Genomic DNA, 26,951 nt, shown 5'->3' with positions numbered 1-26,951 from the left:
AATGCAGGTACTCTAGAGTAGTTTGCACAGAAAAACATTCAGACAAGTTTTGAATATCTTCAAAGAAGGAGACTCCACAACCTCCCTGGGCAGCTTGTTCCAGTGCTCTGCCACTGGAAAAGAAATTTGTCTTTTTGTATGTGCAGAACTTCCTGTGTTACACTTTCTGTCCATTGCTCCTTTTTCTGTTGCCGCACACCAAAGAGAGTCTGTCTCCACTGACTTCACTCCTGCCCTTTAGATATTTATAAACAGTGGTGAAATCTCCTCTATCTTCTCTTTTGCAGGCTGAACAGCCTCAAGTTTCTCAACATTTCCTTGTAAGGGAGATGCTCCAGATATCTGTGACACTCCTCTCTCTCTCTAGAAATTCTATGTCTATATTGAATTGCCGAACCCAGGGATATGGTACTCCAGATGCAGCCTCACCAGGGTAGAGTAGAAGGGGAGGATCACCTTCCTCGACTTGCTGGCCATGATTTTTTGGTGCACTTGAGGATACCATTGGTCTTCTTGGCCACAAGGGCATACTACTGGCTCATGGTAACCTGTTGTCCACTAGAACAGCCAGGTTCTTCTATTGACCATTTCAGCCAAAGTAAGGTAACTGAACTTGCTTGGAATATTTTTACTCACACACAGGCTGACTCATTTAGACCTAGGCATCTTTCTAGTTAATTTAGTTTTGATTCTGTGCCCTGAGCTGAAATATAAGAGACCTGGGTTCACTCTTCTCTGCTTGAGAAGACCAGAATTCTTACCTTCCAGGAGAATATCCCATAAGATATTCATGAGGGAGAAAAATATTTTCCTTCTCCCATTTCAGCCTGAGAGCTGTTCCACTTTGCAATAACTAATTAAATATTCAGTGCACCAAAAAAAGACTAAACTTGAGAGCTATTCCTTAGCCAAAGGCTGTGGGTACCCCCCTTAAATGAAGAGTCATGATTCCAGCTCTTGCTCTCATAAAAACTTTGACACAATAACTAGGGAAGAACTAAAGTATTTGATCTCAAAAGCATACATACACAAAGAAAACAGAAAGAGATGCATCCTACCTTCTTAGCTAGTATAGTACTTACACACATGAAACATGTTGAATGTATTCAACAAAAAATGAAGAACTGAGAATGGTATTCTGGAAATTAGATGAAATAACTTTATAGTGGTGCCACCACTGGCCATGTTATGTTTTACATAAAACCCAGTTAATTAGTGTCCTCTAAGAATAAAATATTAAGACATACAAGCGGAACCTACGGAAGCTAGTGTTCCGTATTGTGCAAATTGAGATATCTCTGCTCAAATGCAGAAAAAAGTTTACCAGATCTGGGGGAAAATAGAGTACTTTCCATTTTCTATTCTTCTTCATGGAGTTAAGAGAAAGATGAAAAAAAGGAACCTTATGATTTCATTGTTTAGGAATTACCTTTTTCAACCGCAAATAGTTTCTATAGATAACTGCTAACCAGTTTATGCCCTTAGACCTGTGAGGATGTATAAGTTTTACATCTTTTCCTCTCTGATTACAATAGTACAAACTTATTTCAGTTTTCAACTGAATATTGTTTTCATCATTTTTTAAAATTAATTATTGTTCACCAGTAATGCTGTAACATGACACACGAGATTCAGTTTAACGCAATTTGGTCATCTAAGACTTACTTGCGAAAATGCTGGACACCTCTCACTTCAACAAAACATTGGACTATGAAAATAAAAATACTTAAAAAAGAAAGAAAACAAGTTACGTACCTAACATTAAGTATATCAAAGACTCTATAATGACAGAAAACATTTCAACAAACAAAGCTCGAAACTGGTTAATAGAAAATGTATTGAAAAATATAATTTAAACCAAAATTAATGATCAGAAATTTCAGAAGTTAAATTCTATTAGTTGTTTTTATTAACATATTTCTTATGTTGCCATGTTTCACTCTTCATTTCTCTAGAAGACTGTCACCTAGAATTAGCAATGCTGAAGCTAATACTTAACTAGTACAAGATCTAATACAGATCTTGGAGATTTGAGGTGGACAGAGAGCTTTTAAAAAAAAAAATCTGTTTTTTCATTAAATGATATATATTAATTTATTAAGATTTAAATTCAAAAAAAAATTTTTTTGACAATTCCATACCCCTTATTTTTCACAGAGTTGGCTAATGAATGATGTAGAGTTGATTAAAAAAAAAAAAAATCAACCTTAGAAAAAGAACAAGTTGTTCCTAAATCAGGACTGTAACTAATTAAATATACGTAATTTCTTTCATTTTCTTTGGCAAAGCTTTGCAAGACTTAGCATCACTTTAATCAGTATATTCAAAATTATGCAATAAAAATTGAAATTAGGTTTGAAAAATGGAAATTAAGCAAACACTTGCAAACAATTCTGTTCTTTTGTCAGAATGCCAAAGAGAAATTATGAGTCAACTTTATGAAATTTATTAGAGAATTAGTATAGTTACATGAAAGAGAAATATGAAATTTTCCTCTGTTAATTATATGCCCAATTTGGTGCTATTACAGTAGTTTTCTTGATTAAAATATTTAATGGGAACACTACATAGAAATATCTGTCATACTGACAGTTTGAAGAGTTGAATGAGCCAGCTATTGAGGCCACTAAAGAGCACTCTCATCTTAATCCTGAATACTTTGTTCTTTCTAACAGAAATGCATGTTAAACAGCTGGCTCTGAAAAATATCACTGAAGGTAATATAATCACTTACTGAATCACAGAGTAAACCTTTATATAGCAAGGAGGATTCATTTGGTATGTTAAAGCAACATTGCAACAGTCTGTAAAAAATCCTTTGATTTTACAGGGCCATTTCCTTAAATGTATTTGAATCAGCTGATAGCAATAAGGATTTGTTGTGTATTTTCTTTCTCTTCTTTCTTTCTTGCAATATTTATCTATGATTTTGACATCCTATAACATCAAAACTGAGCAAAATTAACAATATTACATGGATGAGTTGTAGTTTAAGTGCACATATTTTGCATGTTATTTATACAAGTAAATTTTTAAACATCTATATTTCCTGAAAAATGAAGGCCAAATGACACCTTTGGGCTTTTACACAAGCAAAAATGCCTTGGTTTCTGGCGAAAGATTGTTTTTCCTCTAAATCCATGATGTTTCTAATGGTTAAGCAGAAGTATGCATGCTGTTCAACAATTGCTCTCTAAAGCTTAAATGCATCTAAGAATTCTTTGGAAGCATTCTCTGACAGTGTTCATATTAGGTACAGCCCTTTCCTGCTCATTACTTCATGCCTGATACCAAAACACTGCAATTGAAACCAATGTATTCTCTATTATATATGCTGCTCTACTGGTAAAATAAAAAAACCCTAATTCAGGTATTTAAAGATATGAAAAAGAGCAAAGGAATCCAAAAGAACACATTGAGATCTATGGGACAAAGGCTGGCAAAAAAGCTACTCATTTTGCCAATATCCAAACACAGTGAATAAGAGGGAGGAATGTTCCTGTATATCATTGGGAACTTCTGGGCTAGGAAGGAAGGGGAATACATAAGAGGATATGATAAAAACCTTCATTTACTGTCAGAGGCTTACGGGCTGGTTCGGCCTGGTTCTGTGACTAGTGGGGCAGAGGGATTTTGCAAAATCCATGCCCCCAGAAAAGGGAAACAGGGGACCCCAAAATAATTAAATACAGTGGGAATGATCTGAGGAAGATCATTCCAAGCTAATTTACTAAATATAGTATCAGAACGCAAGATAACACACTATAATGCAATATAATTAGAACTGAAGCTAATAAATCAAATCTGATGAGAGTGTCCGAAAGGTGGATAGACCTCACCATAACACTGAGGAGAGATGCACAGTTTGGTTCAGCAGCAGGTGAACCTGATGAAGAAGAACACATCAGGTGACCTTGCCAGGGGTTATATCACCTCACTGACCACAAAGTCCCCTGGGGAATGTAGTTTTTCTTCTCTTCTGGACAGGTGCCCAGAACTTGAGCATTAAAACTTCAACTCCCAGTTCACTAAATAATGTTATGATGTGGAATACCGATAACTAAAAATCATAAAACCAGGACAATTTACTTAGATGGAAATTCTGCATCTTACTACAAAGATCCTTTTCCTTCCCTATTTCAAAAACAAAGCTAACTTAGCCTGTATATTCTGCAGAGTACATGTGCTATGAAAATTCACATACACAATTGCTGTGTTTTCTCATAACCTTAATAAAAACTGAAAAGACAAGGAAATTGACTTCAGTGTAAATTCAGAAACCCTAAAGTTACCAGAGATGCAGCAGTGGTGTCGCTTCACAGCTACTCTCCATATTTTTAAATAGAGGATAAACAGCATTTCCAAGTAAATTCCCAGACTTACTTAGCCTACGAGGAAGGTAATTGTAAAAGATGAGCAGCAGGTCTAAATCATCTATTTGGATGTTACAAGTGGGACAACGATGAAAACAGTAAAGAAAAGGAAAGCAGTAAGGGAGCTACAAGATACTTGGTGAGGCATGTATAACTATGTTTTGCTAGACTGAAAAATCACATCTACTTCAGTGACCAAATCCAATGCAGAGGTTCTTTCCAGAGATGACTTGAGAGATTCCCCCTTGTTGAGTTACAAGAAAAGTCATCGTACTCCTCATCAATTTGGATAGTACATATGCATTGTATTTGCTCTCTCACTATAATTTCTTTCTTTCCTACTTTATTATGTCTACATATATTAAGCCCAAATTACTTTTATCTATGTCACTGATGTGCAGAGGCCCAACGTATCTATATATTTTTTCCTCCTCTGAAGTCTACGTCACTAACATTTTCCCCATGTTACCCTTGCTTCATAATTCTCTAACCAATAGGTGATATCTTTTCCAGTTAAAATTCTCTCTATGTTTTATGGGTGTTTTCAATAATTCCCCACTAACTATCCCCTTCATTATAGTAATACGCTGTTCTTGCTCTTCTGCAGATGTTAAGGATACCTAGACTAAGCAATGACTCCTGCAGCTCTCTGCTAGCTACAGTATTTTTTGACCATTAACCTTTACTTGTCATTGCCTACTGGCAGAGCCCTCGTACAAGATAATTTTTGAATAATGCTTTCACTTTGGAAATGCTGAATCAAATAGCATATTAAAGACCACATGTATTACTTGCATCTCATATTCTTCAGCAACTAATTTTTAATTCTGTTCGTAAAGTGAAGTGCCTGACACAAACACACATGCACACACACATTCCACCTGTACTAAGAAACCTGATGGGGGTTGGCTGTGCTGGGATCAGGCATCTGGGGCATATTGCTGATGCTGTCATGTTGAATAGAAATGAAGTAGAACAGAAACAATTCTGTCCATCTCCTTCCCCAACCCTCCCCGCCCCCCCCCCCAAAAAAAAAAAACCAAAAAATTCTGACTTAGGTCATGTAGATACTTTAGGCCTACTCTGATGCTTTGACCCAAATAACCTGATTTGCAAATAGCAAATAACTTCCACTGTCTTCTAAACCAAAGGGGAAAAATAAGCTATTTGGGTCAAAGCATGTTAGGAGAAAAAAAAGAAGAAAAACTCTACCCAAATGACTAGTCTCTCCCAGACACTGGGGTGTGCGTATCTTATGGATCTTTTTAATTTGCGATTTTCCCATGGCTCCACACAGATGTGTCAAATAGAGCTGAACATTAAAAACATCACCTAAAGCCAGAGTGATTTTTTAATATCTTCTATTAATTAATTTAAAATACAATGTCTGTAAAACTAGCACTATCTTCCTAAAGGGGCTGAAGTATGTGGATGAAGGGTTTAAAGTAAAGCCCTCAGTTTTATCTTGCAATTTCTATTTCATAGATTTCTTTGGCTTTCACTTAGAATAATGACTTTGTCTCTTTCCGAAGTGATCAGATACATTCTGACTTCTCTCCAAATCTAGCTTCTGTTCACTGTGGTGTTTTACTCATCAGCCCCAGAAGATTTCTTGAGGTTGTGCTCAAGGGATGGTATTTCGAACGAAGAGCTTACAAGCATACTGCTTAGTAGAGTACAATCATTTATAAGTTTCCTATTCATTAAGTTCTACAGTCCCAAGAAACTTTAATACTAAATTTACACTCATTTCTGAGGACTCAGCTGGATTAGTGTTATAACTTACAATGACACAGTGAGGAAATGCTCCATTACAGTAAAGAATGACTTAGAGATGCAAAAAATTAGTCAAAAATAAAACAAGCCACACAGACAAGCAAAAACAAAACTACTCTGAAAGCAGACAAGAACTGTTTTTTTTTTTTGTTTGTTTGTTTTTTGTTTTTTTGTTTTTTGTTTGTTTGTTTGGTTGGTTTTTTTTTAAGAATCCAATTGTCTTTTTGACATACTTAAGAATCATTTAAAGGAAAAAAATAATAGGTTTGTTTATACCCAAGAGGAGAAATGGCATGAGAAATGTTTCTATTTTATCTTAATTCTACTTTGTAAGCATCACTTGGAACTATTATAAAGGATATATAATTTCAACATATGCAAATGAAACATAGAGGAAATATATGCTTTAAAACATTAGTTTGAACCTTATTTGCTTCATTGTTATAAATCAGGGTGATCAAATGACAGCAAGAAGGATTCTTGTGTACACCAGAAACTGGTTTCATAAAATCTCCTATTATTCTACTCAGGAGAAACAAGACATTTGAATAACTGAAGAGAGCTTAAAAATTTATCTAACTAACTACCTTTTACAAAGAGAGGCAGTAGTCACAGGGAGGTATAGAAAATGTCCTGAAGTCAGGATATACTAGCAACTGCTTGAGAACAGTCACTTCACAAAGATTATAATTTACCTAGTTAATTGACAAGGGCCAAAAGCTATAGCTGTTAAAATTCTGTCATATAAATCCATCTGGGGGGCTCCTGTTCCAACCGTGGATGTGCCGAAAGTCTGATTTTTATGAAGTTTCATTTCTCTAGCCTATGATTAAATAGATCTTACAGTGTTCTCTCTGAACAAAGTGTGGTTTTTTAAAAAGTCAGCTGGTTGAAGAAGCCAGTCCTAAATACCAGTTCAATTTATATCTCATAATAACTGTTTGAGAAATAATTCAAAAAGCTTGGCATCCCATGATGTGATGGTCTTCATATAGCGCTACTAAGAACACTGTCCCTGGTCAAGAGCAGGAATCCAAGCCCCTCCAGCTCTATACTTGACTCTTGCAGAACAGGAGTTCTTTAAGTACCACCACACATTTACCAAAGGCCTAAAGAAATGGAGGGCTAGCAGTGTTTCACATAGAATTTTGTTACAGCATTTCAAGCAGACATTACAGCATACAAGCAATAATGCTCTGGCAGTACGTTTTCCACCAAAGATATCCTTTCCCCCCCTCTGAATCTGGAAGGTTGAACCAGAAGGAAAAGCAGCGTGTCACAAATTTTAAATTAGTGTTTTCTACATACTCATCCACTGTTTTCTTAAGCCTAAATAACTTCAAGACTGTTCAAAGCAAATGCAAAAATGAAAGTAACAGCATGAGAGACATAATTCCTACTTCCTTAAATTGCCTGAGAAAAATGACTGTTGTCTAAATGCACAAATCTCTTCAGTTTTAATCAGCTGTTTGGAACAGCATTGCAGGATAAATTTAGGAAATTTCTGATACCTTACTGTCAGCAATATAACCACTTCCATCTCAATTTGAATTCACTGACAACAGATGCAAAGATACCAGAGGTATTTCTTCCACTGAAGAAGTTCAAAGCCAGATGATACTCTAACACTTGACAACTTTTGCTCATGTATATGTTTTAAAAAGTCTCTGAAAATTCCTGAACAAAGTATGCAATAATGCATATATGAAAGGGAAACAGATTTCAAAAGAAGAACAAGATCCAAGACCTACAGTCCTAACATTATCAGGAAAATTCAGAACTAATCAGAATTAATTTCACATTCCCAGTACATGGAAAATAAATATATCAACTGTTAATCATTTTTCACTTTCAATAAAAATAGCAGATACTCTGCTCTAAATAACTGTGGGTTTTGTTTTTGGTATCTGCAGCACAGTACTATTGATGGTATTTTCACACTTGCAGAAGCAGAGATGATAATGATTACTAAGTTAAAACTGCATAAAATTACGTATCACATTGCTTTCAGCCACTCCTAAATTAGCAAAGTTTCCCTTTTGGAAGTTGAACATTTCATACAAAAAGCAGCCTTTAATTCATATTTAATGTTAAATGCAAGATGCAGTCCAGTAAAGATTTGAACTTCAATGCAGCTCTGCCTGTGGTGGGACTTCAGTATGTTTTTAGGTGTTTCCCTAATTGAAGCTTTAAACTCATGATGAAGTTTTTAAGTCCATAATGAATGCAGTCCCTTATATTTATTTCATCACTGTTCTTACAGAGATCCACAGAAATACTTAGCTATCTTGGCACCCTTATTAGTTTACTCACATTTGATGCCTTTGGGCAACTTATTTGCCATTTGTAGTTCAGTTCCTTCGAGCTGTAAAATGGGTAGCATAGGAAGTACAAGGTTTCCAACAGTATTATTATAACTACTGCGCAGATCAGTATTGTTTTTGCAAGGTAATTTCAGTGGAATTTGTGTAAATGTTTATTGCATGCCCATCTTCCTCAAAAGGCATCAAAAATGCCTTGTAAGCATGCATACAGAAGAATAGTACTACTATTTTTATTTTCCAGAAAGCGAGTTGCACTTGGAAAGTTTTCAGGTGCCTTTGAAAAGCTGTCCTTAAGCAGTTTGTCCATTCAAGGCATGCATAACCTCATTAAAAACTAAATCCAAGTATCCCGAGTTTTGCTTCATTGCTTTTCTGACAAGACTATCACCCTCCCAGTGCTTTTCCTCACAGCTATATGCATAAACGTTTGCACTATAAAAGGACTGAAGTGAAGAAAACCAAGAAATGATCCTCACAAATTGAACTCGATGCCTTAAAATTCAACTATAACTGCACATTAGCAGCTGACAAAAGAAGTCTAAGTCGTTGCATTTCTGTTCAAACAAAAGACTAAGTGAAATGCAACAATTTTGCAGTGAAGAGAGCTGCATATTTATTCATTATCCTCTTACTGGCAAATGGCAAAACTGATTTTCCTCAAATTTTCTATTAAAATTCAGCCCCGAGAAGAGACCAAACAGTTTTCAGTCTGCATGGTAAAGATTTCTGAAACTAAAGAGCAACTAAGGAAAGCTGTTATGCAACTTTAACAATAGCAGGTCATGACCAGAACACTGCTAGTATGGCAAAGATTAATTTAAATGCATCTCCAAGGAAATGGTAAAAATATGCAGGAAAAACTTTTCAAGGTTTTACAGAGAAGAGCTCTTCCAACTTATCACTTAGAAACAACTTGGATTGAAATTTATAGGTTTTCTCATTACTGTTTATATTTCCAGGACACATGGTGGAATGAGGAATGAACATGTCTGTACCTTGAGTATAAAACATCCCAAATAAAAATAAAAACATCTACACATTCTGAAGGCTATACCTTTGAAACCATAATCCTCCAACTAATGGATCAACCAGATGGGGAAAAACCAGTCTATTTCTTCGCAAACCAATAAAGGAAAGCAGAAGGCTCACAGGCTTTTATTTCGATTCATATAGGTTTTAACCTTACGTTATTTCCTATCATTCAAATACAGAAATTCAGTGTGACTACTATTCTTAGATCTATATGTAGCAGCTTTTTCCAAGGCAGGATTTTTTCATTTTATTTTTGAGATACAGATATTCTCTTCAGTGTTCACTGAAATTAATTATCAGTATATGGAATGGAAAATTACAGAAACTAGATGAAAAGCATTAATTAGCAGTGAAAAGTTTTAAACCGAGGAAAAAAGATAATTACTAAAACAGAATAACAACTAATCTAATCAAGAGACATACTTTTATTATACTGTTTCCATGATGTATTGACTGTATTTGCAACTATCATTAGAGTTCATGTTGATCTAAAGAAGTTCCTAAAACTATCAGCTATTTGTTGATGTGGATGAGAAAAAAAGTCTGTAGGCAGAAAAAGAGCAATTCATTGATTTAGTAAAGAATTTTTTACAATAAGTTATCCAAGTTATTCTCCTAAAATTCATGGTTGGTCTGCAAAATAAGAGCACCTTCCTTCATAAAATGTGAAAAATTAAATTACCCCCGACTTCTTTAAAAATAGAATTTGGCATAAAATTAGCAGATGATTGGATTTAAAATAGATTTATATGAATGTAATTGTGTAAATATTAAACATTGGGAGTGCTAAAAATATTCCAGCTTGTAGTCTCATTAAAAATAGAGATTTGTCTATGGATATTCTTTATATTCAAATACATGTTTTCAATTTACTTGGAAAGAGAATGACATTCTATGAAACAAATTATGTAGACCAAGCTTGGAATTTTTTGGCATTGCGGTCTTCTGCCATGATGCCTTATGGGTGCTGCAAATCCGGTACCTCGTTTTTCTGATCTGTCATCTTGGCTGGACTCCCAGCTTGTTGGCATATGCCCTCGTACATAAGGACAGTTATTTTCTGTCAGGCAGGTGAGTTTCCACTGTGTAATTTCCACTAAGTAATTTCCTGGTTTAGCAATATTCTGAGATTAAAACAATTTCTGTGTATCAATATAAAAGTTTTCTGATAGGCATTTATCCTGAAAACAGTTTTTAAAAAACATTCAAAGCGTCTGTCCTTCATGGGATTAGATATTGATCTTTTATATCTGGATATTCTTAGCCCTTTACAGCCTTTACAGTAATGCACCATAAACATCAGAAAAGGTTACCCTACCTCTGAGGCACTCAGAATTCTCAGGAATGGGTTTTAGCAATTTGAAAACGTGAATTGCTTTAATAAAATAACAGCAACTTACAATAGTCCCAAGTTCAAATTTATAACGTAGATTATAAACAGAAATTTACCACTAAGAGATTCTCTATGAATTTTTTAAAACAGCTTAGAAAGATACCAAAGCACAGCAGCACCTGCACTCACTACTTACTGTATGTTACTACATCTAGTAGGATAACTTCCAGAAATAGTATTTCTGAAACCTGAAGTATGTCTTTAAGACATACCACAACTCCAAAATGCCAATTTTGGAGTAGATCAGACGCAACAACAGTAAAGTACATATAATAGGAGAAATCAAGAATCAAGTCCAACGTTGTAAAAAGTTACACAGACACATCAAAAGATAAGTAGAGGATAGATTATTTAGGAACTGTTTATTTTGAGAAATATTTGCAACACTGTTTAATCATCTAGAAATAAATTATATACATAAAATATAAATGGTCTACATATTTATTATATACATCACCACATGTGTTTACCACAAACATGTTTCACTGCTGTGATTTGCACAGCTTGAATCCTGATCTGAAGGTACTTTGTTGGAATTTGCAGAAGTACTGCATATCTCTTTGAAAAGCATATTTTACTTCACAGTATTTTTTTGAATATACAGTTACTGGAAGCAATCTTAAAATACATAAATTAAAAGCTGTAGATTAGCCACATAATTCCTTCCATTTATTTGATGCTTATGAATACTATTATTTAATGACTAAGATAGCACAATGTGAATTAAATTTTAACTATAGGATCAGAAAGTAATTCACATACTATGCAACACATGTTGTATTGATACCTCTGTGTACTAGAGATGTTATTAAGTTATTAAGACTAACCCATTTCATGTCATATTTATGCAAATGCTATTTTATTTGGATGTGTAGGACCACACAGATTCTTTTGACTATTTCTTTACATCCTTGCATGTTTACCTGCTAAATCTCTTTAGACAATTGAGGGGATTAAATTAGTAGTCAAGAAAAAAATAGTTTTATATTTAGACAATCCTATGGTGCAAATGGCAGGATTTTATTTTGAAGCAAGCATTTTTAGTTTTTTTTTTTTTTTTATTTCTTTGCTAAAAGTGTAGCACAGCACTCAATTCTGCCTCTGTGGAGGCTGAGGCTGTGCAATGTGGTAAATGCTTCTGAGTGCACTGTGCCTACATATGCTGAGATGGGGCTACAGTAATCTAGTTCAGCTGACAAGACCATCCTGGCATTTACATCACAGGTATCGGAATATATGAGTAAATAGAAGAATGAATAAATAAATTAACCAATTCAAATATCCGGACCCAAAACCAATAATCTCTCTATTCATAGGAAATAAGTCAGGTAACTTAGCTAGGGATCACAGTAGAAAGACATAAACAGCTGAAAATGGAAAACCTACATCTAAAGGCATAGCTACATCAAAGAATGGGTGAAACTAAGTCCCTTGTCTTGAAACAATTTGAGCTCATTTGATGAAATGCTTTATAAACAAACAAACAAAAAAAAAACCAAATCAAATCAACACCAAACAGTACTCAACAAAAAATGGCCAGCTATTGGGAAAACATAGAGGTATTTCCAATCCACGTGAAACATTTGATTGAGCCGTCTTCCTCCTTGTACTGGCATTGTCAAGTTGGTAGGCACAAACCATTATCTCCACATTTTCAGGCAGTTTTTATTTCCTTCTAATACCTGATTTTTTAGAGGGCAGTTAGAGGACGTATTTGGTTTCAGAAGCACATCTCGGTGCTTCTACTTATTGTGAAGCCAAAGTTTTCCAGGAAGCATTTTCATCCTGCAGCACCTCATTGACCTAGCTGTGGTTAATCTAGTGCCCAGACTACAAGCAATACAACTGCATGAGCACAGCTCAGAGCCTGAGTTAGTTACTGCAAAGCTGCTGTGCTGTGGTCCACTGGGTAGTGCAAATGCGTACTCAGTCTCTGTGATTAGGTCTGTCCCATTTGGCATGGGAAGTTCAATAGCCTGACCCTCTTACATCTCCGGTGCTGCCTCATTGTCAGGGCGATGGATTCAACTGCCCATTGTTTCACTTTTAAGATCAATGAGCACAAGGCTCATGATGCTATCAGCCCAGGCGTGTACAAACAGCTTTGCAACTAATTTCTGCAAGGCTGGCTATCGTGTGAAGATTAAACATCTGAACAAATAATCACAGAGCCAAAAGCAGCCATTTGCACAATAACACATCTGTCATGATGAGAACCTGATCCTTTGTGCGTACTTTGATTGCCCAGGGAACTAGCATGCTATTTTTGCTCAGAGGTTATGATATTGAAAGTTAGTAATTTGTTTGACAGTCAATTTAACTCTTGAGCTGACACTTTTCCTGTAGTTTCCAACATGATCATGTGTAATTACATTTCATAAGTGAAGGACACATTAATGTCTTTAAGAAAAAAGAATATGTAAAAGTGTTAGTTTGCCAATCAAGCAGCAATTAAAAAAAAAGATTAATCTAAAATGACTTACAACAGCTACAACGGTAGAAAGGATTATTTATTTGCTGAAGTCATCTATGCTCAGTCAGAAAAAAATAGATAAGGGCGGGATCAAATTGTAATTATTTTGTTTAATTTTTTTCTTGCCACAAAGACAAGAAAAATCATTCAGAAAGAAACATTCAGCAACCAGGCTACTCAAAATGAAACAAAACAGAAGTGCAGGATTCACAACATATTTCTTTTGACTTATTTTCATCTAACAATTCAGAATTGTATTTGTAAGCCCTCAGGTCATTTCTAGGTTTATTCTGATCCTTCTGAATAACTCGTGGGGCATACAGCAATTGCAATCTCAGTAACTGTACTGATATTTTAGGAGTAGTGAGCGGATTGAAAAATAACCTACAGTGCATACCTACTCCCTGCTCTATGGGTTCCTGGTATTTCTCCTTTACTTCACCACGCTTGTAACTTATTAACATACAGCTACTGTGAACATTTATTTTCTCCTTACAAATAAATATGCTGAAAAAATAAGGAGCTCCATTAAATCTCACTTGTCCCTTGGAAAACCTCTTTCACCTCATGATGAAAGCATCTATATTTGTGTCTATTCCCCCATTACCCAGAGAATATACCCTTTCCTCTGAACCTCCCTTGTTCCATGTGCCAAAAACACCTGAAGAGTTACATGAATGTAAACTATCCTTATCACCTTTCTACGGACAATGAGATACTGCAGAAAACACAGTTGCTGTCCGTATTGTACCCTACTCTGTAGGCAATCTGTATTGTGCAACAAGGCAAAACAGACGTGAGAGTTAGGAAGAAAACCTCCTTTTTGGGTTCCTCTTCCCACCCTTACATTCAATGTGAGAAAGTCCGATTAAATTCACTGATGATATCATTGCCCTATTTTTTCTTCTTTTCTCACTCTTCATCATTAAAGTTACGTAAATTAATGTCATTACTCTCATACTGCTATCATGTTAGGGACATAAATTACCATGGTCTCACCTCCAGAGATAACAAAGAACCACATATTCCTTGTTTCCCCCCTTTTCTAAAATAAATAAATAAATAAATAAAGCATTTAAAAAAAAAAGAAAGCTTTCTGCTAATCCTTAAACGCATTTCATTTCCTGAGATTTCTAGTGGGTTGGCTAAAAAAATTTTTCAGTTTCTTGCATTTTTATTTTCTGCAAAGCTGCACAGGGTCCAAGCTATACATCTCAGTGTCCCACACATTAAAGAAAACAAATTAATCCATACAAGTCAACTACAGAAGACTGTTAGAGGGCCTGATCATTTCTAGTGCTAGTTAAACAACATCTCATGTCAGTAATCCTGTATGTTCACAGACAAATGTTTAGAGAGCGTGCTGCAGATGCACATAATCCAACAGGGAAGAAAGATTCTACTAAACTTTGTTATCTTTATTACAGGGCCTCTATCTATGAACGCTCCATACTCTCAAGGATGGACTCAGTTCCTGTATAATTAATATACAGCTGATATAATTAAAAACTACACAAGAAAGTCATGCTAAACAAGTAACCACACTAAGGAAGAATTGAAGGATAGCTTACCCCCATTCTGGGCTTGCTGAGAAGATTCCAAGGGGAACGACCTGGAAAAAAGAACCTTTCCCAGTGGTAGTCAGCTCTTAAATGGGGTCCAGGAAAGGTGGAGCAAGGATCCACCCCTTCCAGTAGCACAGGTCAATTGCCTTCACCTGTGCTACCAGAGCTGACTCATAGCTTGCCTCAGGTGGTCAGTGAGAGGTTCAAGCTGTGATTCAGCAGTTCCCATACAGCTGTTCTCTGAATGAGAGGCTGAATGTATTAAAATCATCTCAAACCATTCCTCACTATAAAACTTTTCTCTTCATTTGAAAGTACTGTCCAAACTACAACGCAATTTTCAGCATGATATTTCTGTCACACACTTAACATGTTCAAATATTATGAGAAAAACTTGACTCTGCGTCACACAGATGAGGCTATTAAAATTCATACCACACAAAAGCAAAATTAGCTTTTCTTGTTCTGCTGCACAGAAAACAAGGTGCATCTCATGAGAGAAGCCATTGCTGTGTTTGGACCTCTGTCCCCAGATGGCTGTCAACAACCCTAGGGATGATATTTACAGACTGTGTAAGCCCATGCTCAGATAGCAGCTCCATGTCTGTTCCTAATAGGGAACACTTCAAGGAAAATTTTCCTTTACAGGAATGAGATTAGGTTAGATTCAAAGTCAATTTTCCCAAGTGTTCCCAAGAAAAATTATGTTAACGTTATTTTAAAAGCTTAAAGCAAAATCATAAAGCATTTTAAAAATAACTAAAGATCATTGTGTAATACTGGGAAACAGCATAAGATTTTAAAAGATATCTACAAAGAGAAGGTATATGCCTGTAAGAATTTTTGAATACAAAAGCTATCTATTATAAAAGTGGAAAATTTCCTTTTTGGTATTGACTAAACAATTGCTACTAGCTCATGGCTATTTACAGATTATAAGAAATACTACAGGAAAATTTCTTCAACTGAGAAATTCAAATGATTTATTTAGTTTATATTTTCTGTGTAAAAGAAGGGCCCAAAATGAGTGAAAGAGGCAACTCCACTGATATTGATGCAAGTAATTATTCTATTGAGAAGGGAAATATCAACATCATTTTTTCCTCATACTTTGTAATTACAATATAGCTTCTCATACATACATACATACATACTGAGATGTACAGTTCTATTCTCCTCCGTTATATTTAAGTGATATCAAGACCCACAGCTTAGACTTTTACAGTTTCATACCTTCCTTCATATTAGCAGTATTAATTTCATTTTTCCCCACTGAAGATTAAAGACAAGATCTTGAGATAGCTGGCAGTATTTCATCTCCACGACAGATGATGATTTGTTTTTTTTTAATTGGCTTGAAATTACAAGGTAGTACAACATATGCTTTGGGAAAGCTTGCTTAATATCACCAAACCAAGGGAAAAATAAACACACTGATATTAATTTTACTGCCTGTTTTTCACACAGATTTGTTCTATAGAATGCTTAGTATTATTGATAGGCCTTGCCTGTTTTCAGGGCTTTACATGTTATTCATTGGAGGTATAAACAAATCATGGGTATCAAAGGCAAGTCAAAGTGGGTCTTACATAGGAGAAGAACCCCACAAGAGAAATGTGAGCATCAAACATTAACATGAAAGGCCAATATATGCTCGAATATATTATTTCCATAGAAGGGCAAGGCTGAGATAGAAAAATAGTGGGACTTAAAAATAAATCTCCTGCCTGACTAACCATGACCATAAGCTAAAGACCGTGAGGCCAGAAGCTACCTTTACACTTTACAGTGTTCAAAAAAAGATAAGATTAATTTGCATTAAAATAATAGCATGTAAATATAAATAACATAGGAATAAAAACAATGATGGTCATTACGCTTAGCTTGCCTTGGAAAGCCAAGAGTCCAAGGTGAGATCAAGGCTTTTATATTTTTCTGACCTTGTTTTTAAAAGTGAAAATCTAAAAGACTAGATAAAATAAAATCAGTCTGGGAACATTAAAATTCAGTGCAAGATGGAGCATGAGGAAATGAAGATCAACAGTATTGCCTACTAATAAGACATGAACTTGCATTACTTAATGATACCTTTGTAATCTCTCAGAAGTAGTAAATTTAAGGAGTTACTGAACAATGAGTCAAATGGAAATTAGAGTTCAGGTAAACTTTCAAAGAGAAATAAAGAAAAACTCAGAATTAATACACTTAAGAAGCTGAAATACTGATGTGACAATTTGAAGACATGTTCAGTACTCAGCAGTCATGTTCCTTCTTAAAGGAGCACTTAAACAAAGATTTCATTAACCTCTTGAACAGAATATTCTTCTTAGTTTTTTCCCTTACCATTTTTTTATCACTACAGATTACCTAAATATTTTGGATTTATACAGATTATTTATTTAGGTTTGGTTTAAATGCAAATACAATATTTTCAATGACTTTTTAATTATTTTTTTATTACAATTTTGTGTATGTTTTTTCTTTTAGAAATCAAAATATTCCAGTAAATTCATGAGACCTCTAAAAAAATGAAAAGAAAATGAAACACATCAATAAATGTGAGAAAAAATGATATGTATAAACCTAATGGTTAGTTTATGCAATATGAGTTTGAAATACATTTGCCTTTCTGTGCATTTTTGTTGTTTTATTTGTTTGATTTGGTGATAAAGGTCCTCCCCCATCTCTTCCCAGCTTTTTCTTCAAGAATGGCTAATATATATCTTACATTCAGAGATCTGTTTTCAGCAAATTAGTAATATTTCATAAAAAACAATGAATCAGAGAAAAAATGAGAGCTGCTCACTTGTTTCTCGGTATATATCACATTACCAATTTAATTTACACTTTTAAAATTAAGGCAATCTGATTGTAAAAGTATCAGGCAAAATAGTCACAGATGTTGTGTTAGCAAATACAGGCAATTTCATTCTTCTACTATTTTCAAGCTTTTCTGTCAAAGGATCTACATTTTGTTCATAATCTGTGTACTATGATCAGAGAGTAACAGTGCTTTCTTGGACAAAACACTACACTTTATCTTCATCAGTTTCCATGCATTTAGTCTCAAAACGTCCTTTAAAGTGGGGCAAAATGTTACAGTTCTCATGTTTCAACATGCATTTGTTTACTTCTCTGATCCTTTAATGGTAATGATCCTCCTTTTGCCAACTTATTTCTCCACCACCACAAGAAACTCGCGAAAATGTGAATATTAGAAGTTTGGACTGTTTTTAAATTACATTGATAAAGCCTCAACAGGACCTTAATGCCTGAGACTAGCTTACAGAACATTTTTGCATTACCAGTGTCAACAAACTGGACACGTTTTAACAAAACGTTAACATGAACAAGAGATAGATTTGTCGTTTCTTTTCAGATAAATGAAGATCAGACTGTCATTTCAAATTTGAACTGGAAAGCACTCGTCAAGTACAATCAGCTCCAGCTTTTGCGCACTGACTTACTGAAAAGTACTCAGAGCAAATGGAGGGAAAAAAAGGATTAATGGGTTGGAAGGAATGACACATAAGAAAAGCTTAAAAATATTAAATATCTACAGCTTGACTAACCAACAATTAAGTGGGTGGAGAGGGAGGAGATATATCTGTCAAAAGCAATAACAAGGTAAACACCAAGGGGCAAGAGTAATTATTTAAGAATACAAATGGGATATATCTAAAAATAATGAGATCAAATTGAGAAAAGAACAATGTAGTCTGAATTTGAAAAATGATTTACTGTATGCCAGAAAGGGTATTTCCAATTTTTCTCCTGAGATTATTTCACAATGTGCTAGACCTTCCTCAAAACAATTTAAATTAAATGAGTAAAGCACAAGGGACTATCTTTTAGGTTACAATTTTGTATTGGCAAGGCTTTGCTTTGTGTCCTAAGAGAGTTTTTCTAATTGCAGTGACATTTTTCCAAAATTAATAAACAAAAAAAAAAAAAAAAGGAAAGCTCAATAAAACAAGAAGTTATCAAATAGTGGTTGGGGTAATGAGAAAGTTATAGGAAACACAGATATCCTGATTCTTATTTAAGAAGGTACACAAGCGCATTTAAGAAGAGCTATTTTACACCTAGTAAGAAACTAAATACACATTTTTTAAAAGGTGAACTTGTGGATAAAGGAGGAAGACAAAATGAGAACAGCTATAAACTTAAACTAGAAGAAACTAATTCAACAATTATAATTGAGTATGCCTAAGAGAAAAGAAGAAAAAAAAATATTTTTCCTTTCATATTACTTTTATTCCCACATGACATTTGTATTACAAAACTTGCTTATATAAAGCAATGTATTTTTATATTCTGAGTGACATTATCAAGTATTTTGAAAGTTAACTATCAATTAATACAATTTCAGTATTTCTATTACAATTTCTGCAATGCAGAGAGCTTTTTTTGCTGTCATTTTTATTTTCATCCTCAAAAAGACATCGATTGACTGAATTTATCTGCTTGAGCAATAAAATAATCTCAAAATAATTAATAAAACCAAACCCAATGGGTATGTTCCTATGCAACTGAAAAGTTGAACATAAAGAGAAATAAACTCTTAATTATAAATGACAATGTGGCTTTAAACATATATAACAAGCAATTGTCTGATGGAAATCACCATTCTTAGTTGTGTAACTAGAATGTAGTTATTCTACGTTCCTTCTATTTAATTAATTGTCATGTATCTGAATTAGGAAACTACACTTCATTTTGTACTGTTCACTTTTAAACATTTATCTTAATAGACCAGTCTATCTCAACCCACAAGTTACTGTCTTTAAAGACTGCCGCAGATACATCTCTGCTTTCTCTTCTATTTACCACATGTATGAGGCATTAACTTCCTTAGTTTAGCAAATTATTCATGGTTCCAAAGAATTGCTATATTTATCTTTGAGGCCAAAGAATTTATATGAGAATTAGGTTTGTAAATTAATCAGCAATAATGAATTACTTCCAAGTTTGTCACGATAACAAATAAACATACATGTAACAAATATTTTTCAGAACAATCCCCACTTATGCAGTGATCTGAAAAAGTGAAATTCCTCTCAAAAGAAGATTTTTACCATGAAACACAAGTATTTTAGAAGCATAAGCTAGTACTATGCATCATGATACATGGCAATGTAAGCATACTCATTAATATCAGAAAGCTACATTCCTCTATGTAGTAACATCATGATAGTAAATTCTCAAAAACTATTTTACAAAGAAGATAACCATGAACACAGAAATGGTTTTCATGCAGTCTGTGCTTCAGTAATATCGAATGCTTCATTCACAAATACTAAAGCATGCCTTGTGTCAGTTCCCACTGACAACCCATTATTTTAATGAGAGTTATACCAGCTATGTTAATGATAATCTCATTCACATCGCTCATGTGTAACGTGAACTTTAAAAAGATAAAATCCAACTGAAAAAAAAAAAATTTCCATAGTTCTTTGTTAGAAGCAGCAGATGCTATTGGTATCCTTGGTACCTGTGTCAAATCAAAAATTTACTGTAGGGCACTATTTTAACTCAGAAGAGAACTAGCAAGAGGCAAACAGGAAGTTTTGCAAGGTGGTTGCTTCTTCAATCTGCCTGTTCTTTTTACTGTTAAGACAAGCTGAAAGGGCAGGGGGCCGCATTTCAATAAAAATAAAGCATGAATAAGGAAAAGACATAAGCAGTTACTTGAAGCAATTCATGATGAATGCAACCACAGGCTGATACTAGCATAAATATTAAATCCTTTCTTTAAAGATCCTTGAAGCCCTTGACCACTAGCTAAGTTACTCACACTTCTTCTGTCAAGGACTCTTTACACCTATGAGCTCACAAGAAAGCTCTTATCTTTCTCTCACTAGTGAGAACACTTCCAGGAGTTTGCATGCTAGAATGAGATATTCCAGGGGATCTATGGGTGTCTGACAACCGTTCTTACACAGTGACTTTTTCTTGTTAAACTAATTGGTTGGTTGCTTCTTTTAATTCTCAATTCAAATTAAGAATTCACATAAAATAATATACCTTTATTCCTTCACTATTATAATATGAGTCTCTCTTTTTCAAAACTCTAAAGCTAAAAATACTTTGAGAAGTAGCAGACAATTCTTTTCTCTGTATACCCTCACAGTAGTCTCACCTATTCCTGGTTTTTTTTTTTTTTTTTTTTTCCCCTAGAACCATAACTATTAAGTGTTTACTTGCTGTTAAGCTGCCTAAGTTGATTCCTAGTTACTGTTTGATAAATAAAGCATGAACAAAATCATTTTGTCTGTTAGTAATCAAGTATTTAGCTTTATTTTCATTGACCTTAATTTTTTTTCCTGCTTTCATTTAATTTCCAGTTATCCTTGTACTACCATATCATCCTTTGCTCCCATGATAATCACGTTACCTTTAATTATGGCATTAATTAATACCAATGCAGAAGAGAGTATAAAACCTGAAAGATAGTCTAAATGATATAATCTTGATATCTCTCTTGCAGACAATACACTTTAAATACAACAAATTATTAGTATTAGCAATAATCTGTGTCAGTATTTCTCATTATAAAGACCATTGCTTCCCTATTTTCACAATATTTCTTTAAGGGAAATCTATTTAGAAAGATTGCCATTGGAGGAAGATATTGGGAAAATCATTATAAATTCCACGGTTTTGCAGGGATTGACAAAAAGTCTACATGTAATTTCTTAGCCCACATAGATTATTTCTCTGTAAAACCTGGAGATTTTAAGTGGCCTGAGTATCTTCTCAGAAAGACTTATTTTCAAAAATGAGATCCCTAACAAATCAATCCGTAATTCAAAAGTAAAGTCCATGCCAATGACTGCTTTAACTCAGAGCTGATGCCCATTAAATTGGGTCATCAGTCCTACTTTTTTTTTTTCTTTTCCCCCCCCAGAGATATTGAAGAAGGAAGAGAACACTTGTTCATTTTTTCCTTCTTTTTTGGTCTTCTTTTAACTGAAGGTCTTCTGCCTTGAGCTGATACTGAGTTAGAAGAGGACAAACTGTAGCCAAAGAGGAGATATAACCCCTGGCAAGGTCACCTCATGTGCTCTTCTTCCACTCTTCTTTATCTCCCTGCTGCTCAACTGGACTGCACATCTCACCTCAGTGTTATGGTGAAACCTATCCACCTTTCAGACACTCTCTCTCATTATATTGGATTTATTAGCTTCAATTCTAATTACATTGTATTGTAGTATGTTATCTTACATTCTGATACTATATTTAGTAAATTACTTTATTTCTCCTGAAATTATTCCCACTGTATTTAGTTATTTTGGGGTCCCCTGTTTCTCTTTTCCTGAGGTGCAAATTTTGTGAAATCCCTCCATCCCCCTAGTCACAGAACTGGGCCAAACCAGCCCATAAACCACTGACACAGAACAAAAAACCAATGTGAATTAATAGCAAGAAAGGATATTCACAGAAATATTTCATTTCAAAATAAATTCTGTCAAATAAATTCACACAGAATCACACAGAATTGTAGGGGTTGGAAGGGACCTCCAGGGATCATCGAGTCCAACCCCCCTGCCAAAGCAGGTTCCCTACAGTAGGTCACACAAGTAGGTGTCCAGGCAGGTCTTGAACATCTCCAGAGAAAGAGACTCCACCACCTCCCTGGGCAGCCTGTTCCAGTGCTCCGTCACCCTCACTGTAAAGAAGTTCTTGCACACATTTGTGTGGAACTTCCTATGCTGCAGTTACCTGCCGTTTCCCCTTGTCCTGTCTCCACTCACCACTGAAAACAGTCTGGCCTTGCCATTCTGCCCCCCACACCTTAGATATTTATAGACACATATTTCACATTCTATGTGAAAGAGATGCATATTTTAACATGTAGAATCGGGAAGCTATGGAAGAGTAGCTAACAGTGGGAGACTTCTAAGAGGATCAAAAGGGTAGAAAAAAAATCTAAGAAGCTTACTTGATGAGAAGTTACATTGAAATGGATTTAGCCATATTATTAAAATCAATGTAGTTATTATGTATAAAGAACATGCAATATTTATTTTATACCTTCTATATTTCTGGTTTTCTTGGTTATTTTTTAATGGGGAAGAAGGCAAGATAAAAGGCAGATGTTAGACCAGAAAGATTGGAAATTGTGAGTTTTAGGGAAAAAGAAATGAGGATCAAAAGCCTGAACAACATTTTAACACATTAACGAAATCTGATGCAGCTTTGATAGTCAGGAAATGTAAGAACAAAAGGAATGTACTGAACAAGATAAAGTCAAGTTCTAATAACATGCTTGTCTTATACATTCACATCATATCCATAAAATATACATTTCATGCTAACCTACTGAGAACTAAAGGAGAGAGGGCAGTTCTCAACACAATAAAAAAAAAAGAAGACATCAATAACAAGAAAAAAAATTTATAATGAGAGCTTGACTATCAGTTTCTACTTCAAGTGGAATTATCTGAAAGTGAGACGGTGTTCAGAAAATACAGCTTTAAAATTTGAACTACATCTGCATCTTCAACTCTTACAGAGGACTGTACACAAAGCTGTAAAATCTGTTGACTTGAAGCCCCAGTTTCCAGCCGACTAAGAAAACAGCTTCTTGTGAACTAATTCATTCCTGAGTATAAATAAGAGCATAATTTGTCCAAATGAAGTTAGATTTAAAACTGCTCTTCCAAGTAATCAAACCTATCAAATCTATCAAAACTATATCAACTGTATGAAAACTATCATCCAGGTTCCATTCCCTTATTTACATCCCTTCTAATTCTTACAGAAAAACATACTAGAACTAGAGTTCAAAAAATTAGACAGTAAAACTGAGCTTCCAATGGATATGTGCAGATGTTGAAATTTTCATGGTTTTTTTGTTGATATTTTCTATGATAGTCTATTAGAGAATTAGGGAAAAGAAAGGGTTTTTTTTCTTTATTTCTTGAAACTGTTAGATTCACCCCTCACAACTGTTTCCATGTAATAGATTTCTCACTGGATAACAAACACCACGAATTTATTTATACCACACTAAACACTTGTCACAGTCTTAAAATCAGATATTTTACAAAGCTCTATAAACTTAATGTTCTAGTTAGATAAGAAGCTTAAATATGCTGTGAATAAATATTGATTTCTGGAGCTCAGCCACTTACTACAAGGTTGATGGCTGTAAAAAACTGTTAGAGAAAGATAAATAATATTCATTTTTCCCCTACATAAACCTTTATTCTAAATTATTGAACAAATGACATATTTGAATTAAGCACATAAAAAATAATATTCATCTTTCTGTTTCAGTTTTTACTATCAGCAATAAAATGTTCTCCAGTAGGCCAGATACACTCTGAGTAATTGGATGTGAATATTTGTGGAATATAAAAAAAGGCTAAACTTTGATTTGTAGAGAAATTGAGCTTAGATTAGTCAAGTATAAAAACAAATCATCTGAGGTTTCTTTGCAAAAGAGAAAAACTTGAAGCACAAACTGAGATGTTTGAAAGGAAATCTTCCTTCTCTTTCCAGAACAAGTAATTCTCAGGATAGTTTTTTTGGTAAATTAAGATGAATTTCCTAATCTTTGCATTTGACCTACAGAGGTTTACGTGATAAATTTAACACAGCTCTTTCTGAACCACTTTTTTAAGACGGACAGATACCAATGCTTTTTTCTTCCTCTGGGAAGCTTGCTGAATACAACATTTCATAATTTACACTTTGAAGATGGCCAGCCAGATAACGACTCACCCCAGTTAGAAAGTGATATTGATAATGAAGAAACCTCCCCTATTTAATTCCAGCATGAATGTTTCTGGTTTCTGTTGTTTCTTCGGTGCCAAGAACTTTTCACTTATTGTATAAAGGCATCATTCTCAAGAGACATATACAAAAACAAATGCTCACAGACAAAACTGAGTTGTTTTACAAGCCTTGGAAGAACACACAGATTAGACATGGGTTTGAGGTTCTGTTTGTTCACTTGTGAGAAGCAATGAAAGAAGGGCTCCTGCTGTCATTGTCCACATTAGAGCTGCATAAATTATGGATTCACTGCTTATTGTATTTCAATCTGTGGTGAAGGAGAAAATTTACAACCGGAAGAATTTTGTGCTCACAGTTTTTCTCCAGGAGAAAGTGGAAAAAAAAACCCCACAAAACAAAACAAAAAAAGAATCAGCAAAAAAAAAATTTACAGTCTCACACCCAGTGCTACATACTCTATTTTGCACATACAAACCTTTTGGGAATACCTTCAGCAGTGAAGTAGGTGAAGGATCTGCTGCATTCATAGGACATTTTAAACCCTGTTTATGTTGAGTTTCTGCTTTTTAAATTGTGAGCACGTGTTTAAAAGAGATTATAAAATGCTTCCTGATATACAGTATATTTTATGATAATTTCTGGAAGCTTTTAGGACAAACTATTCTGAGGACGATAAGACTAAGGACAGATTATAAGCTAACTAACTTGACCTAACGTGCTGTGCTGCCCAAGAGCCAATTCTGTTGTGAAATATGAAATCTGTAGCACGCTGACAACAGACTAAAAGCTCAAAAATCCAGATGGCTAATAGCTGGAAGGTCTGACTCTACAAAAGGGGCAACAAAAAACCTGTTCTGATTTTGGTACCTTAACAAGGTTTGTATACCACTAATATTGGAATTAAACACCACATATCCCAGGTGCTTTTAATGACAAGTCAAAAGAATTTCCTAGTTACCTATTTCAAGGGTATTGATTTCCCACCGTCCCTTCCACTGTCCATGCTAGAGTTAAAGACTAGTGTTGTGTAATATAAGAGAATGCCTGAACTTTCGAAATTCAGAAGACAGAAGTATATGTTTCTGAAAGTTCAAAGCAAATCTTGTGATTAGCATTAATTTTCAACACTGATGAACTGCATCAGAATGATAATAGCAGATGCTAGTGCTTGAAACAAACATTTTGTATCAATGAAGCCCTCATCAGAGACTTGAATTCAAGACTTCCCTAGTACACATGAGTCTATCAGAGAAGTGTAAAGAAAATCTACTGAATTTGAATTTAACTAGTTGTGCTCATCTAAAAACATGCTTCAGTTTCATTAAACAAGCAGAATTAAACATTTTTTTTTAACATAGAATATGAAAGGATAAGTGTAACTAATAGAATGAATACTGATAGGATAGATATGTATTTCACAAAATTGTTTTTTTTTTTTTTTTCAAAGATTTAAATGTTTTGTTATTTATAATATTTCTTTTCCATACATAGAACCTAAATAAAGCACCATACAGCTAGTGGTACCATCTGAACTTTTATGATTGATCAGGATCATAGAATGGTTAGGGTTAGATGGAATCTTTAGGGATTTTAGAACAGACTGCAATCAAAGGGACCTTAAAAGATCATCTAGTTCAACTCCTCCTACCACAAGTAGGGAAGAGCTTTCCCTAGATTATACTGCTCAAAGACCCGTTCATCCCAGTCTTGTACACATCCAAGGACTGAACATCCTCTCTTGCCTGAGCAACTTCTTCCAGCGCTTCACATTCTCCTAGTGAGTAGAAATGCAACATCTAATTAAGAAATATAAATTACCTCTCTTTTTCTCTGTAAAACTTTAGACAATTACCGTTTTATCCTGAACTAGTATGTCTATAAATCTGTTAAATTCATATATAAAAACATGAACATCCGTATAATCAAAGAACATTAGGATATTATAATCACAAAACAAACAAGAGAGTTAAGCGAAGTAGACTATGATACCAAAAGAGTATAAACAGAAGGCTTACCCCTATCCTGGGCTCAGTCACAAAACACCAGCAGAAGCAATCTCCAAAAGAGATCCTCCCCCACTGGCAGTCAGCTCTTAAATGGGTCTAGGAGGGGTGCAGCCAAGCTCCACCCCCTCGGGCAGCACAGATGAATTGCCTTCACCTGTGCTCCTCTGGCTGACTCATTGCTCTTCTCAGGTGATCAACCAGAGATTCAGGCAGTGACTCAGCAGTTCCCATACAATGTCCAAAGGGAGAAGGTAAAAGCAAT

General features: G+C 34.7%; 1 long non-coding RNA gene across 2 annotated transcripts in view; it reads right to left on the bottom strand.

The window, feature by feature from the left end:
- The window catches only part of LOC125692447 (uncharacterized), a 41,087-nt gene extending 14,341 nt beyond the window's left edge, over nt 1-26,746 (bottom strand). The window contains exon 1 of one of the 2 annotated variants that reach the window (XR_007376669.1): nt 26,699-26,746. This is a non-coding gene — a long non-coding RNA (uncharacterized LOC125692447). Of the gene's footprint in view, nt 1-14,942; nt 14,995-26,698 lie in introns of those variants that run through there. The other variant, XR_007376668.1, reaches the window with a different exon arrangement.
- Nucleotides 26,747-26,951: the final 205 nt, after the last annotated feature.

This window comes from Lagopus muta, chromosome 4, assembly GCF_023343835.1.
Source record: "Lagopus muta isolate bLagMut1 chromosome 4, bLagMut1 primary, whole genome shotgun sequence".
In the NCBI taxonomy this organism is placed as follows: domain Eukaryota; kingdom Metazoa; phylum Chordata; class Aves; order Galliformes; family Phasianidae; genus Lagopus; species Lagopus muta.
This window is presented reverse-complemented; position numbering and strand designations above follow the sequence as displayed.